General features: G+C 39.5%; 1 long non-coding RNA gene across 2 annotated transcripts; it reads right to left on the bottom strand.

The window, feature by feature from the left end:
• Positions 1-7,896: 7,896 nt before the first annotated feature.
• Positions 7,897-16,088, bottom strand: LOC135302102 (uncharacterized). 2 transcript variants are annotated; one of them, XR_010363796.1, is made up of 2 exons: positions 15,952-16,088; positions 7,897-8,431 (listed from the first exon to the last, which is right to left on the bottom strand). It is a non-coding gene; the product is annotated as an uncharacterized LOC135302102 (long non-coding RNA). The 2 variants fall into 2 exon arrangements; XR_010363797.1 differs by lacking the exon at positions 15,952-16,088 and adding an exon at positions 9,950-10,061.
• Between the last annotated feature and the right edge of the window lie 226 nt (positions 16,089-16,314).

Below are 16,314 nucleotides of genomic sequence, written 5' to 3'. Positions count from 1 at the left end.
ATCTGCTTCTTTGCTATTCTCTGTATTGCCCTACTAGTTTTTGATAGCATTATCTTCAATAACTTTATGTCCTCTCATCAGAGGAGACTGAGTCTTCTCCTGGTTTTATCAAATTCCAGTTTCCCACTACTGTCTATGGATTTTCCTTTACACAAATTACACTTCAGAAGTTTTAATACCTTTCTTGCTCATCTTGGAATAGAGTCCAGAGTTAGAGAGCAAATGGTATAGAAGTTGCTTCAGCAAAAGTTTTTCCGCTGGAAAAACATAGGTAATATAAAAACAATTTCTCACTGCAATAAGTTAGTGCCATAACAAAATTTTCATCAACAAAAGGTCTTGTAAATCCAGAAATGCAGAACTTCTCTTTGAAACTAACAGCACAGAGTACCTCAGTGTGGCCAGCTATCCCACAGAAAAAAACCTGCTCATATCCCTGCAATTTCTGATTATTTTTAAACTGAAAATTTGGTGTATACATAATAGTCACTCCATATCCATCCAGCCAAATTAACTTCTTTTGTTTTGAGGTTTTTTGATGTTTTTGTTGTTATTTGTTTTGGTTTTCTTATGCTTGGTTTTGATTTTTGGAGGGTTTTGTTTATGTCCCTTGAAGTTTGCTCTGTCTAGTTTGGCAGTTCAGTGGTCTCACTTTTCTCTGATACCAAGCAACAGCAGTGGTAAAAGGGTATTCTCCTGTTTAGTGACCCTCTGAATTTCTCTGGCCAGTAATTTTTCACCTCAGCTCAGACATTACTGAAACACCTTTCACTTCATTTCTTTTAGTTCTGTCTTCTTCAGTATCTTGTTACTTATTTTGCAACTTAATGAAGAGTTTTGCTGTGACAGATGTGGTCCTGAAGACAGGTTCATTGTATTCCTTTTCAGCAGGGCAATATTCCTATTACCATAGCAACCAGCACATTGAGACAAATTTGAATTTTTTCTCTACCTCACTATAAACACCTTCACTACAGTAAATACAAATTCCACTGCATGCAGACTGCAGGAAAATGCACAACAAATGGGTACTTTCAACTTTCAGGGAGACTCCAGCAGGGCTCTGGCTTTGGCAAGTGAAAGATTGCAGGCAGTACATCTTATTACATGGGTGGTCGAGTTATTGAACTTTATTGACAAAGGGCTGGATTTTCCAGCAAGACAGAGCTTCATTAAAATTCTGCAGAGACTGAAAATTCAATAATCTCTCTCACAAAGCACTGCATGAGTAGGGCTGATTAGGCAATTTCTCTCTCATTCCATTTCTTTTGCTAAAAGCGTTGTTACTTCTTGTTGGTACAAAAAGACAATCATTAAATGAGCATTCGCTATACTTGATTAAGCAGAAAGTTTTAAAGGTGCATTGGCTCTCTTTCTCTAGAATTAATTGAGGCCTTAAAAAAGTTGCAATAAGAACACCACTACCACTTAATCTTTCTAAGCTGAATTATTTAAAATTTGGATCTGATGATCCATTTATGGCTCTCCATGGCTTTCAAATCTCTGTTTTTGTAGTTACTTGTACATTTACAGCCAGGTCTGCTGGGTACTGGGAAGAGTGTGTGAATTACTCTCTACTTAATTTCTTTCCTTGTAAATCACAACTTATTTGCTCTCATTGGGTTTCAGAATAAGAGACCCCTTAAGAATAGAATGGTAGGACCAGATTGAAGATCAGCTACCTGATTATCTCTTTATTGGCAATGGCTATCAGTTGTTGGGAAGTAGCATAGCAAGATTATTATTATACTTCCCTTGGGAAAGACAGGGGCCTCAGCAATCCATAGTTTTGGGAATCATTTACATAGAGGTTGTATCCTCAAATTTAATAAGTGTTAGTGGATTTTTCTTCTGTGACTTTGTTTATTCAAGTGCCCCACCATCACCCCTCTCTTGTACAGCATGGTGGTGCCCTGCTGCTTGCAAGAATGTTTTCCTGTAAGCAAAGCCAGTTTAGAGACTAGAAGACCTTATAAATCTGCTCTTAAGAGTCTGTTCAGAGTAATCACAGAACAATTTCCTCTCTTTGTTGTTTGGTGGGTTTTCTGTTGTGGGTTTTCTCTTTTTTTTTTTTTTTTTTTTTTGGTTTTGGCTTTCAGTTTTGGTTTGGTGTTTTTGTTGTGAATTGAGAGGGGGAGATGTTATGATTCAATTTATGCAACAAAAGATGATGAAAAAGATCCAAACCCTACAGGATGGGAGAATTTTCTCCTAGAAAGAGAATTAGAGGACTGACCATTCCACTTATCTACTCTGCTCTTGATCAGTCCCGTATTATTGATTGTTCTTTTTCTGAAAACAGTGAAGCTGTACCCAAAATAGGGTGTCTAATACCACAGACAATGTCAGTATTTGGTTGCTCAACAACATAAGTTATATAACCTAGTTTGGTCCCCAGAAATAAGGTGAAGAAGCTGCTGCTGTAATTCAATATCTTCTGCTAAGATGTTTTTGGAACACAGATCAATCCACTGTGACCCTGAGTTTACTAGGAAAAAAAACCCAAAATAACCAAATACCATAGTCCTGATTCCAGTTGTATTCTGCTCAGCTGAACTCCCATTAACATCAGTGAAATTTTGTCTAACCTAGCACTGAGAAAAACAACACAAATAGTCTTCTAAATATGGTCCAATATTGGTGCAGGTACATAAAACTGTGCATTGAAATATTAATAAAAAGCTTAGGTATTGCTGTGCCTCTCACCCTTTGATCACCATGCCATTTCTGACAACTTATTTGATATTTATAACTATTTTGAGTTAAAGGCACCCAAAATATTTTAGAACTCAGTATAGTGAGGGAGCACAGGCCAGAAGAACAGATGTCTAGCCTGAGACATCTGGGTACCAGATGAGGGTGTAAGAAGCACCAGGTGGCAGCAGGACCCAGCAACATGCCAGCAAAGGCTTAACATACGTGGGAGACCTGTCCTGCAGAGAGAAGCACTAGAGTAGAAAGGCTTAACTGTTTTTATGCTTAATTCCCGAAGATACCATTCTTCAGATTGAAGTTTTTGTCAAATTTGAACATGACACATAAACAGACTTTCACTAGATCTACCATCCTCATAAGGTTATGTGCTCTACAGCCTGGAAAAGCAAGTTTCAAGAAGCAACTTCTCTTTGTTAATGGCTTGGGAGATATCCCAGTGCAGGTCTCGACAGCTGTCTTCACATGTCTGTCCTTTCTAAAACACTGTTCAGCACAACTGCTTTATCTCGAAACTCTTTTGCATGTTATTCTATTTTGCTATTTCTCTGAGCAGACTTTTGAAAGAGACTTGCTGGCAGTGCTCACTTGTCTGCACGAGGGGGCAGGAGAGGCTCACACTTTCGGCAGCAAAAGCTGCCTGTGATAAGAGAGTAAGAGAAAAAAGTGACTTTAGCACTGCAAGTCCCTCTGGTTCTTTACCCTTCTCCTCTCCTTGAAGACAGCCCTTGCTGCAAGGCTATTTCACAGTAGTGGCTGGAAAAAAATGTGGCTTGCAGTAAAACTTGTGTCAACAAAGGTCTGCAGATTTGTCTCAAATACACATAAGTGTCTGAGATTGTTAGCAGGAAAACACTATTTTTTCATAGCAATTTCCATTCCTGTAATTACTTTGAAATAAATACCGGTAAGAACTGCAGTTAAAAGACAGATCAAAACATTCCCTTCCCTTATGATTTTTTTCTGACCATAATTAAGATACTATGCTTTAAAATCAGGAAACACAAACAACATGGCCTGGGAAATGTGAGGAATAGGGTTGCAAGAGAAATTAGTAGGATGTCTCATTGCAGTCACAAAGTAGTCCAGCAAAGTGGATCAGAGTTTGAGTGAGCCAAGGCATGATCCCATGTAAATCAACACAAATCTCTTGATGCAGTAATACACAATTTACACCTAATAAAGAGTGGTTCACATTCTTCTGTGGAGAAAAAAAAAAAGTGCTGAGAACAAAAAGCTCATGTTCATATGTTTACTTAATCCAACTATTTGCTACAGTAATAACCACTAAAATTTGTTTTGGACCACTAACCTTCAGTCTTCTCATCTCCCATATATTTTTGAAAAAATAAGTGTACAAACAAGAACCATGAGAATGTTTGATAGGTCTAAAGCTGAAACCAACTATTTTTTCTTTAAAATAAATAATTTGCCTTGCAATACTTTTAGAAGGTAAAGGACTATTCTTCTCCTGTAAAGAGAGAAAAAGAGTCTCATGAAGGCAGTGACTTGACATGGGAAGACAGAAGAAGACAGAATAAATGGGAAGTTTCTTGTTACTCAGCATCTATTCAGGTTCCATCAGTTATCTGACGGAGTGCTGCAGTTATCACCTTCCCTTATCTGCACAATAATCCTCAGTGTCTCAGTCCTGCAGCACTATCCTACATAGGGAAGCATGACATGAACCAGGGTAGATCATTAAGCTCTGAAAATACAGGGCAAGAAGTACGGAAAATGTTGACCTTGTCTAATTCTCTCTCTGGAGAGAGCCCACACCCCTGCCACATCTGTGGCCTATTTTTCACTCTCCTGTGCACCCATTCCAACGCTTGGGTTATCTTGTGAGTTAACTCAACTTCCTAAACTAGCTAATAATAAAGCTAACAAAGCTAACAAAGTAACATGGTCACCTCTTTCTAGGACACCTCTTCAGTGTCCTAGAAAATTTCACCCTAGTATGCTTCAAATGCACATCAAGGTCAAGTCACCAGGTTGACTCTATTGGGAGTGCTGCTACAACTTCTCAGACCAGGAGACCATGAAGAAAGCATTAAGGTTGAAGCCATCACAGCAAACTGGTCAGATATGCCATAACACAAGAAGGGAATTTAGCTCCAGCTTCCTATTAACTTCCTGCATCTATACGAACCACTCAGGCAGAGGCTTCTGGTCTAGTGTTTAATTCTGTGATTGCTGGTCTTTAACCACTTTTCCATCAGTGGCATATTTGTTCCAGTGACTAACTCGACACCATTCCTGTCAGGTATTCCCTTCAAGACCATCTCTTTCTTGTATTTCTCTGACAAATAAGTGCTTTGTTTTAGATATTTCAACAGAATGCCTCAGGTCCAAAGAGTCCCATCTTCACTCCACAAAACCACTACTAGTTAGTAATGTAGTATCAATGAGGATTGCTAGATGTGGGTATGGCTATTCTGATTCTGCATTTTAAGGACTTGGGTGAGAACCTATCTAATTTTAAGTGCCCAAGCAGTGCCCCCTGATTTACACAGGCTCATAAGGTCACTTAAAATTAAGAATGTGTCTGAAGTGCCTTGCTAAATCAGACTCTACTGAGTGACATTGCCTGTAGGGGATACAACAATAAAAAAATCCAGCTGTTGGCACCAAGGAAGGCTTCTTCATGCTGGGTGGCTGAGACCACATTTTCAAAGTAGAGAGATGAAGGCTATAATTGAGGCTTCCCATGCATGTTCAAATCAGAGCGTTACAAAAAACTGTTAAAAGCAATGAGAAGCCTTGCACTGACTTTAAAACTTTTGAATAAGGCTGTTACATAGCAAATATTACAGATAAGGCCACCAGAGATTGTCACTCAGACAATAGAGGCAGATTTCAGGTAAAATCAACCACTTTGGTGCAAACATATCATTACTGAATAATTTTGCCCCAATCTGATCCTTATCATAGCCTGCAACAAAATCTCAAGCTTCTGTGCTGCAACCTGGGTACATCCCAATCACTTGACTTGGAGATCTCTTTGTATTCCACCAGTTCAACCATGCAAAAGAACAGATTTGCATAGTGCAGAAGTCAGTCATTGCCTAAGTTCATTGGTTTTATTATTTAAGGCAAGGGCTCTATTTTCCTGCAGAAAAATTGTATTCAGTGGCAACTGCAAGTCACAATTGCACACTGCTGAGATAGAGGTGAAACAGCACTAGTTAAATGCTTCCCTCCTGTGATGGTATTAGCATGACTGCTAGGAAATATGTGCTTGAAAATGCCAGAGAAAGTGATTTGTCTGTGACAGAAGCTGTTTTAAGAAGAGAGAAAATGAAAACCACAACCACACTAAAATAAAGCCTCTTTTAATGAGCTTCGGATGCCTTCTGGAAAATTGAGAAGAGATTTTAATGCATAAACGGTTCTTCTGGTATATCATTATATTTTCTGCTGGAAGGTTTTGTTAGGTAGTTTTTTTTGTTGTTGTTATTTGGATTTTTTTACCTACCAAGTATATAGGTTTTTTTTTATTTAACTGAGAACAAGGCTTCTGTTGTTAGAAACAGAAAGCAGGAAGAACTAAATTGCTCTAGTCATCAGAAGAACCAGTGTGAGAGATGTTTACCTGAACCTAACCTAGATTCCTGAGGATACCCACCAGTATTTCCTGGAGGATGGATTGGTAATCAATTTAGCTTTGTGTTTCTGAGCATGAGTCATTGGAAATAATAATGATCAAGTGTCATCCCTAAGGTGAAAATAAGAGAGGAAAGTGTATGGAAAAAAATGCCTTTGTGGACCCTGCTTATGGGCACAGAAAAAGATAGAGCAAAATCACACATCTTGAGGGTGTGATGGTTTTCACTCCATTTGATTGTGGCAACCAAGCTGCATACCAGTATATTGCTCTCCTGTTGAATTCTCCTTTGTCATACTGCCTGCTCAGAATAACTGACATATTTATGTATTATGTTATCTGTCCTTAATCTGTCTCATTTTATGCCACTAGAGACATTAGTGGGGTCCCATTACTGCTATACTTGCTGAAAAAACCGCACTCTTATCCTTCACTCTAATACTCTAAGTGCAACCCTGTCATTGAGAAAATAATCTGAACTTGTTAACTAGCATCTGACAGCTTCTCATTCATATTTTTTCATAAAGTTGTATGAATTTATAGTTCTTGCCTTCAAAATGAAAGGAACAAGTAAATAATTTAAAATTATGAACAATTTCAAGGTGCAAGCACTGTACTATTCAACTATATTTCTACTTGCTTTCCAATGAATCTGTGGACAGTAACCAAGGCTCAAGAAATGCAGAACATTTTCCATATAAGAGTTATTTATGGTATCACTGCAGGAAAAAGGTCTATACTCATCTTTAACACTTCCTGAATGAGTAAAACAAGGATTGTTGAAGGCTCCTCCTTCAAACAAGTTTTATGAAAAAATAGCAGCTTTTACCTGAAATATACAGGCCAGGCATTTATCTGCCAGAAGCAGTTTCAGAAGCTGAATATCCATTTCAAAATGCCACCTCTGAGATCACTCTCTAAATCCAGGCAATATAGAGAGGGAGGTCTCATCTCATTGCCAGTTGGCTGGATCAGACTTTCTCTCATCCCCTCCATTCAATGTGGCTGCTATTCTTAGACACCTAAATTCATGATGTAATGATTCAAAGTCAGCCCCATATATTCATGTGCTGTAATCAAGCTTTTTAACTGGGGAGAAGGGAAGGAATTCCTCTATTGAAAGTCATGATGCATAAATCCTGGTCTGGAACTGATCCTAACAAAGTAAGGCCTTGAATTCCCTTTTTAGAGAGGAGTTTGTCACACCTGATGACTGTTGAGCTTGATATTTTCTCAACTCTGGCTGATCATTAACATGCAGGCTCTATGACAAACATTCATTCTTTATTTTCCTTAAGTCCAACTGCCCAGTTAGACCTCAAGTTTCCCTTTGCTCATTCCCTCTGCTTATTCCACACAGTTGATTTCCAGGCTACGGGGGGAACTTGCAGCACTGCTGTTGCCTGCTGCATAAACAACATAGAGGATGGGAAGAGGAGATCCAAGAGAAACATCTTACCTATGCAAGAGCTATGTCACCAGAATTTTTAGCTTTTCAATAATCAATTGCCCTAGGAGAGAAAACTGAAAGTATTTTGTCTGGCAGAAGAGAGATGTTCATAGGCTGCATGCAGGGTCAGGTTTAAGTTTATTTTATTACTTTGGCTTGTGGCTGTCACAAGACAAAATAATTTACAGTGAGGGTCTTAGAGAGACCAGAGTCAATACACTCCTTGCCTACTTACAAACTTCACCTGCCTCATGGCGAGATGACTGTAGTGCATCTTTACAAGACAGTTTTCAATCATGTTTTGTCTATCCTTAATATCTTGTCTTGAAAGCATGCGCAGTAATATGAAGGACCTATTCCATACAGTCTTTTGACCACACATTACAGCAGCAATTCATAATTTAAACCCTCTTGTAATTAAATATTCCATTTTTCTCTGCGCTGTGTCAGACAGTGTCACTGAGATTCAGATCCTTCATCTGCTGCCCTTTTGCAAAGGTTCTCTGAAACCAATACAATTCTTCTGACATCAGTCCTGCGACAATACCTCTTCACAGCACAGAAGTGTCTTGACGCTTCAAGCTGCCACTTTCTCCCACTGCATGCTCAGACTTTAGCCTCCATTTCTAATTTGATTGACAACAAGATCCACTCTAAAAGGGCTGAAGAGAAAAAGGCTTATGGAGGAGACTGAAAGACATGGTTATTCAGCATCCACCTCCATCTTTGCTGATGTCTCCCTCTGTACCTCCATCTCTATCTACCTTACCTCTTTTCTTTCATCACACATTTGTCCAGCAAAGAAGGAGGGCATTTGTTAGGTGTAGGCCTAATTTGTATTCTTGTCTTCTCTTCTAGGTGGTACCACACTCTTCACCATTAATACGTAACAGTGAAAAAAGTCTGCAGTTTCACAAGCTCATCTCACCAAGAACTGAGGAAGTAAGTAGCTCACTTGTTATCTCCCTTGGCTGTTATTAAACTCTTCCAGGCATTAATGAGAAAGAGACAAGAAAAGTCCTTGGGAATAGAGAATGTCTGGTCATAATTATAATGCCGGTCCCTAATCTGTCTGTCACATGAGAGTTCAGGACCAAGACTAAATGTCTGAGCTCACGCCTGAAAAAATGAGACCCAAGCTTATAAAGAAACTACAAAATCTCTACTGTAAAATTAACTGCAGAATCAGTGGACCATGTTAATAAACAGCAGCTAAAGAATAAATTCAAAGAAAAGCACGTATCTCACTCCCCTCAAGTTGCTTTCCTTTTGCTTCTGTCTGTCTACATCAGTTAATGACCGCTCAAGAGCTTATCCCTCCAGCTGCCAAGATATCTCAAACCCAGAACCATTTTTTGCCTATAGCTGGCCAACTGATCCCCAGAAGGGTGGAAATCATCACAAATTTCAATCATATGCAACTTGAAAGTGGTATCCTGTCTCAGCAGGATTACACCAGTTGCTCATTCATCTGGTAGTGTTTTTCGCATCCTGAGTGCTAAGGAGTTGGAGAGGGGCAAGAGACCACAAGGCCATAAAGTTCACAGGAAATAGTAACAAAGGCTGTTGCCTTCCATCCAGAAGGCAGACATATGTCAGTGATGCATCTAGTGATCCTTACATACATAGCAAAAAATCATCTCTGTTACTGAAGCAAGTACAAGTAGCTGCATTTACAAAGAGGGCTTTTATAAAGATTAAAAAAATGAGAATGAAATTCCTTCCATGCAAGGTTGTTGTGCACCATTACTAGTTCCACAGATGCATAGCAACTGCTAAATCCATGCAGGGCCTGATGCACCAGCTGCATCTGCACACTGATCTTGGCCCAACCTTCTGTTATGTATGGGTGCCAGTTCTGCACCCACACTGCTTACTCTCCATAGCCTGATTCTCCTGAAGCTCTTATAAGAGAGTTGCAAGAAGTTTACCTTACAGGTAAACAGGTGTTAACACCCTCCTTATATAAAGGCCCAGGGTTTTGGGACTAGCTGTTTGTGTATTTACACTCTGGTTCATCAACCCTAGTACTTAATTGCTTTCTCCAAATTAAAGCAGAGAAGACAGACAAGTTCAGTTAATGAATAAACTGTTCCCATTGTTAATTAATCAGTGGCAGAATAATGATTCAGAATCAGAGCTCCTCTGTTCTAGCCATACTCAAAAGGAGATCAGCTCACCTCCTCCCAAACACTTGAGAAAGGCAGCATTCAGAGGTTGCCTAGCAAGTGAGCCAACGCTTGACGCACTCCCACTTCAGCTCCCTCGTCACCAGGTCTGGGTATGTGACACGGCAAAAAAGGAGAATTTCCCAGGTAATCAGGGCCTTAAACAGCTAGGACTAATTTCTGGCCCCGAGTCCTGGCACACCACTCAGATGGCAGAAAGCTGGTGTGCAGTGTTCCTGGTGTGACATGCATAATAAGCAAGTCACTACCACCACTACCATCCACACTTGTCACACACTTCAAATGCTCTCACTGTTCATTTGTTGGAGCCATTAGCGTAGCCACAGTAGCTAGTGCTGGATGCATTCAGGAGTTCACTCTGAAGCTGTTGCCCTGTGATTACGTTCTACAAAGAATTAGATAGAAAGTTTTTCAGAGCAAAATCTATCAGACCTCAGACTACCTGGTTAATAAATAGTGAAGAGCAGCCAGGCAAATTGCCAGGCAGAAGTGGAAAACATGTCACCACTGGAGAGGAACAGCTCACCATCACAGACAAACTGAGATGGCATCTGCTGTAGGTCTGCCAAGTGCTCACATTTCCTTGCCTTGATTTCACCTGTGGCAGCACAGGCAGGAGAGCTGGCTATGCACATGGTCAGGACATTCTGCCTTGTTTGAGTACTCGGCAGTGCATTGACCCAGCGTTTTACAACGAACTCAAAGCACATTTATCCAGAACACTGAGAGACTGGGGACTGGAGGGCTATTCCAAGAGCTGAACTGACAGAAGTTGATGTCCTCATCGTTTATGGCTTAATCAGTTTAATCATTGTGTCACCAGGGCATTACAAAAATAACAACTAGCTTCCAGACCGGTCAATACATTTATAAGGTTTTTGTACGTTGACCTTTTAATACACAGCTGACTGTGTAATCTGCCCTGATGGAAGAAAATGGTACTTTATCACCAAAAAAAAAAAATTTGGTATGGCATTACCACACTCCACAGAGACACTTGCTAAACTAAAGTAAGCCCTAGTACAAGTGTACTAATTAGAGGATGAAAGGAATTGATGCAAAGTCAAAAAACCCAGGAAATCAAATTTCCAGGGATATTTGCAAGGCTGTGGGTGTTTTCTGTGTGCAGCGAGACAGTGCAGAAACATCCACAAAAGCAAGGACCTTCTTTTCACAGGCTTCAACAGAGAGTTCATATTTAAGTACTGTGAAGAATGGCATGTGAGGAAACAGGGAAATTTGAGGGACAGGTGAACAAAGTGATTATTCAAGGAAAGAATGAATGAGGAAAAAGTTGTCACATGACCCAGACAGTGGATGCTAAAGAAATTAAGGGCAGGGTTGATATGGGAGAATGAATTAATTTAGAAGTCCATGATCTGGGGACCAGGTGCTCAGTGACAGAGTGAAAGGCCTGGGACACAAGTGGATTAGACAGTAGTTTCTGAAGCAGCTACAGCAGGAAGTTTATGCAGGAAATAAGTAGCAGACAACTTCTTAAGAGACAAATATCCTGTTTTCCTACAAACTTTCTTAGTTAAGAAAAAGAAAGAACCCAAATAAATCTCATATAACGAAGTCATCAGATTATTTTCTTTACTTTTTAAGCAAAGAAAATGTTCTTTTGAGTTCTGTAAGAGGCATTAGTGGGTTTTAAAATAAGAAAAATTAACACCACATTTCCCACAACTGAGCTTGCACATCCCAAGAGTTTTACTGCCCACTCTGGTTTCCTTTGTTTTGTTAGTTGTGCTCCACATCAGAAACAATGAAAGCTTTTTTTTGCTGTTGTTGTTAAGAAACATCTTTCAAATTGAGCTGTAAACCACTCCTGCTGTATGTGAGCATGGATATGTGGGGGTGTGTGAGCAAGATTGTTTGTGACAGAGGAAGAGTGGATACATGTGTAATAGGGGAAAAATGAGAGCTAAGAAAGAAAAAATCCAGTCTAGAGTGGAATTAAGCAGTTGTGAAACAGGATTATAACAAGATGAGGTTATTTTTGTGATTTTAGGCCAGTTGGGGAAGTGGGAAACCTAGAAATTCAGTTAATAGCAAGGCAATGCAGAGTTCATTAAATGCTCTTGGTTGTTTGGCTGTTTGTTTTAAATCTCCCAGCAACAACGGGGAGAAGAATTGCAAAAAAAAATATAGGAGGGAAAAGCTTCATGGGGTTTAACAAAAAAAAAATGAAAAAGGAAAGAAAAGGACAAAAAACTCCGTTTGAATAAAAGCTCTCTGTGCTGGGCTCCTTTTAACAAGATTCGTTCTTGTAGGTTTCTGTATTGTAACAGCTGGGCTGCATTTTTTCACCATTCCTTCTTAAGCAAACCAGGGATTTTAGTGGGACCTGGTGCAGATTACAACAGCTCAGGGTAACTAATCAACTGCTGCTGGGTCAGAAAGAAAAGATCTGCTGCTGAAAAATGGCAGGAATTGTTCCCCTCTTTCAGCTGAAGTGGTGCTGAGTACTGCTTCCTTCTGGCAGTTTCTGTGCTACAAATTTTTCTTTTAAAATCTTATTTACTTTTCCAGCAGTGATTCAGGCAGTTACTTAAGGTCCTGCAGCTAAATCAAATATTTAATTTTCATCTAGTGTCAGTGAAAGATAACAGAGCTCGGCAGGTACTCAGCATGAACAAATTGAGATTTCGATTACTACAAGTACTCCTGTGTTCTCAGATAGCCATAGATACAGTCTGTCCAGACAATGGGTAGTTAGTAGGAGGCATTCTTCCTAAGAACCCTTTTGTCCTGCTCCTTTCCCAAGGCTGCCAACAGAGCTAAGTGTTCCTTGGGAAGCACACACTTGACTCCACTGGGCTGAATCCCACCACGTCACGCAGCCGGCATTTGAAAACAATCTGCCCTCACTGCTGGGACAGCACAGGGCTGGAATACTCACCTACAGGTTAAGCAGTCAGCATTCCATTTCCAGTCCTGCAAAGCCATCCAATTACTCACCATGCAATTACTTGGTAGTCAGTAAATAAAATTCACATGATCAGAAAAATACTGCTTTGTTAGGGAAAGGAGGAACAGGATAAATAGAAAATTAGGGGGTTCTTTTCCAGTAGAGAAAAATATTAGTTTCAAAATTTGTATCCATATTTCTTCTCCAGTTCAGGGATGTTTGTCTGGATCCATTTCTAGCCTTAAACTGCAAGGATGACTTACCATCTAAAAAAAGCCTCACATTTGGGCAATGTGTCTTAAGTCCTTTGCAACTAATTCAGCCTGCAGACTCCAGAAGCCGGGCCACCTCAGATTAAGTCCATGTGCTGTTAGCAACTGGCAGTGTGTAAGGCAATAGATTTATTATACAAAACCTTGGTAATAGCTGAATTCTGCCTGTTAACATCAATAACTCTAAAATAAAATGACTCAAGCCTAGCAAATCTATTGACTCTCCAAAGCTGGAAAACACCCAAATTTACTTTCTCCTCAGTGCTTAAAGCCACTATTTCATACACAATTGAAATAATAATTAAAAGAAGATTAGCCCACTTGTACTGGAGCTAACTTTAATTCTATTATCCACACTAGATACAATGCAGAAAAGTCAAACCTTCGTTGTAAAAGATATATCAGGTTTAGCACATACATCAGGTTTACACAGGAAAACCAAGTGGTATGTTCAGCTTTGGAATATGATGACTATGAGTGCTTTCTACATGTCAGAGGGAGAAGTGGTGGTGCCACTTTCCTTCAGGTTCAGGTAGCTTTGGGAATCTGAAAATCTATTTTAAGTTCAGATAGCTGTAAGATTATGTGGAAACTTTGGGTAGCAGGAGTGAAAGAAAAGTTTTATAAGGATGTGCTCCCAGGAAGTCCCACCTACTCACGTAGCAAAGTGATCACAGTCATCTGATAAAGCAAGAGAACTAGGCTTCAGAGTTTTTGTTCAGAACATCTACATAGGCCATGTAGACCACTTCCCCGGCTTAGCAGCTTGCCCCCCAGCCCCCTTTCTAGTACTTAGAAGTGCTTTAAAATGCATGTAGGGAGATTCTTTAGATAGTCTACAGATAGATCCTATAGCTATCCTATCCTATATAGGTAGGTTTCTGGTGTTTATCTATTCTAATATTGGCTGTCCTAAAGAGCTAGGATTATGCAACTATACTTGCAACTCAGCTGAATGCATTTTAATTTCAGGATTTTTCTTATCACATTCCATCTCAGTTTTCCTTTGCTTATATTCATCCTGCCTACACTCCTAAATATTTCCTTTCCCCTGACCCCTCTCTTCTTGGTATTCATGTCACACAATTTCTTCAGACTGTTAACATCTTTCTATTTCAGCATCCCAAAATTAAATGAGATTTAGAATCTTCTCTCATAAATCAAACACAACATGAACTAACACATCTCTTAAAGGTGACTCCTCTCACAGAGCTGGACTTGAGAGGCTGACAAACTCACAGCCCAGGACTTCACAAACTAGGTCAAACAACTGTAATTTCAGCTGTGCATTTCCTGCTTTTTTCTCCACATGAAAACATACATTAATAAATTGATGCTGAGAAACCCCAAAAAGCAAATCACAGAGTTTAGCCAGCTGAAGAAAAGGCAGAATCTCAATTTGAACACACAAATCTGAGTCTTTTTACCCTTTGATTTTTGATCCTTTTTTTATGTTGACAACAGAGGGGATGGAAAAAATCCCCTCTCTATGACAGATGCATGATATTATAGAAATTTGCTTTTCTGCAAGTATGAAATCACTATGTCATAAGGGGAAGGCACGAGATGTCTTTGCAGGATCTAGCCTACTATTTCATATTTATCATGTAGACTCTTTGGATTAAGTTGGCATGTCTCAAACATATCTTGTTTGCTTGAGTGCCATAGTATTGGAAAGAAACATTCAGAGCTTCACGTTTCTTCTGTATTACAATAGTATTAGTTACAAACCATGCATGGAGACCCATTACTTTGCCCCAGAGCTATTTGGCTCTCCAGGCTAAACAGCTACTCACTGTCTCAGAACAAGGACAGAAATTAAATGCACAGCTGACTCTTTGCAAATCTTGACTGAAGGCTAGAAAACAGCATGTCCACCTTCAGCTTTCAAGGCGGTCTAAGGGAAAATAATGTGGAGGAATAAAGGAAAGGCATGGGAATTACTTTGTAAGACAGTATGATTCTCTAATTGCTCAGGAATTAAGAGGTGAGATGTAATTAATCACTACAACTAATTCATTGTTTAACCTTGACAAAATCCCTAGTGACTGATTCTGTGCTCAGGTTTTCCTGTACACATATTCAGAATATTAGCTAATGCAAAGCAAGTCACCCAGATTTTTAAAGGCCTTTAGGAACTCTCAAAGCTAACAACTATCTCTGACAGTACTCCCCTTTTTAGGAAGCAAAGCACTTATTTAACTGTAGCCACATTACCAAGTCTTCTCACACACAATTTCCAAGATTAAGTACCAGTTGCAAAGAAGTCATACCCCAGATATGAGAGCCATTTCCCACTACCTCATTGTTCCTTCGCAGCACAACTGTTGCAATAACCCTGAGACAAAGCCAGGAAGTCTGTGATACACCCTGAGCCATGACCAGCACAGATTTAAGCTGAAAACTTTTGCGGGCAGTCAGCCTGAAACAAGGGATGATAAGTGGCTATCATCTTTGTTGAGGGATATTTGCTTGAATGCCAAATGTTGTTTTAAAGACTGTAATTTTAGGTGCCCTCCTAGGGCAGAATGCATCACACTGAAAGTACCAACATATTTGAGCAAAAAAAAAAAAAAATGTTCTCCTACAGAATACAGTAGAAATAGGCTAGGGGGGAACACATATTAAAAGAAATAAAAGCTCATATCCTCTTTAAATTCCCTCGTCCTGGCCACCATATTGTCTGGTATTGATTTGGTATAAGCAATGTGGCCTTTCAGATGTGAGAAAAACCATAAGCCCAAAAGGTATTCACTACCACCCCTTCTTCATTAAAAATTGCCCAAGTCTTTTTCAAGAGCACATACCTTGCAGACCTTTATGCAAAAAATAAAGCCTCTTGTATGTCTCTGCAGAGGTAGCTTCACAGCCAAGCTCTCAGCTGGAAGCTCTAGCATGGGAATCAGAGTCCTTTTGTGGCCTGCTGTTTCAGGGCAGTGTAAATTTACACCTGCCTCAGGTTTAATTTAACAATTAGTAATTATTTGGTAAATTAAGAAAGGTGGGAGAGTTTCCTCTCTAACACTATTATCAAATAAGAGAAAAAGTGAGTGCTAAATAAACTGAGCATGTTATTTCTGCCCTCATAGAGTGCCAAACAGACTAGAGTAGGTTTGTAGAATTCTAGGGGTTTCATTTTCAAAGATGTCTTCCATTCTCAACTTTACTAA

The sequence above is a fragment of the Passer domesticus genome, chromosome 6 (assembly GCF_036417665.1).
Source record: "Passer domesticus isolate bPasDom1 chromosome 6, bPasDom1.hap1, whole genome shotgun sequence".
Lineage (NCBI taxonomy): Eukaryota > Metazoa > Chordata > Aves > Passeriformes > Passeridae > Passer > Passer domesticus.
Note: the sequence above shows the minus strand (reverse complement) of the source record. Positions and strands in the feature narration are given on the sequence as shown.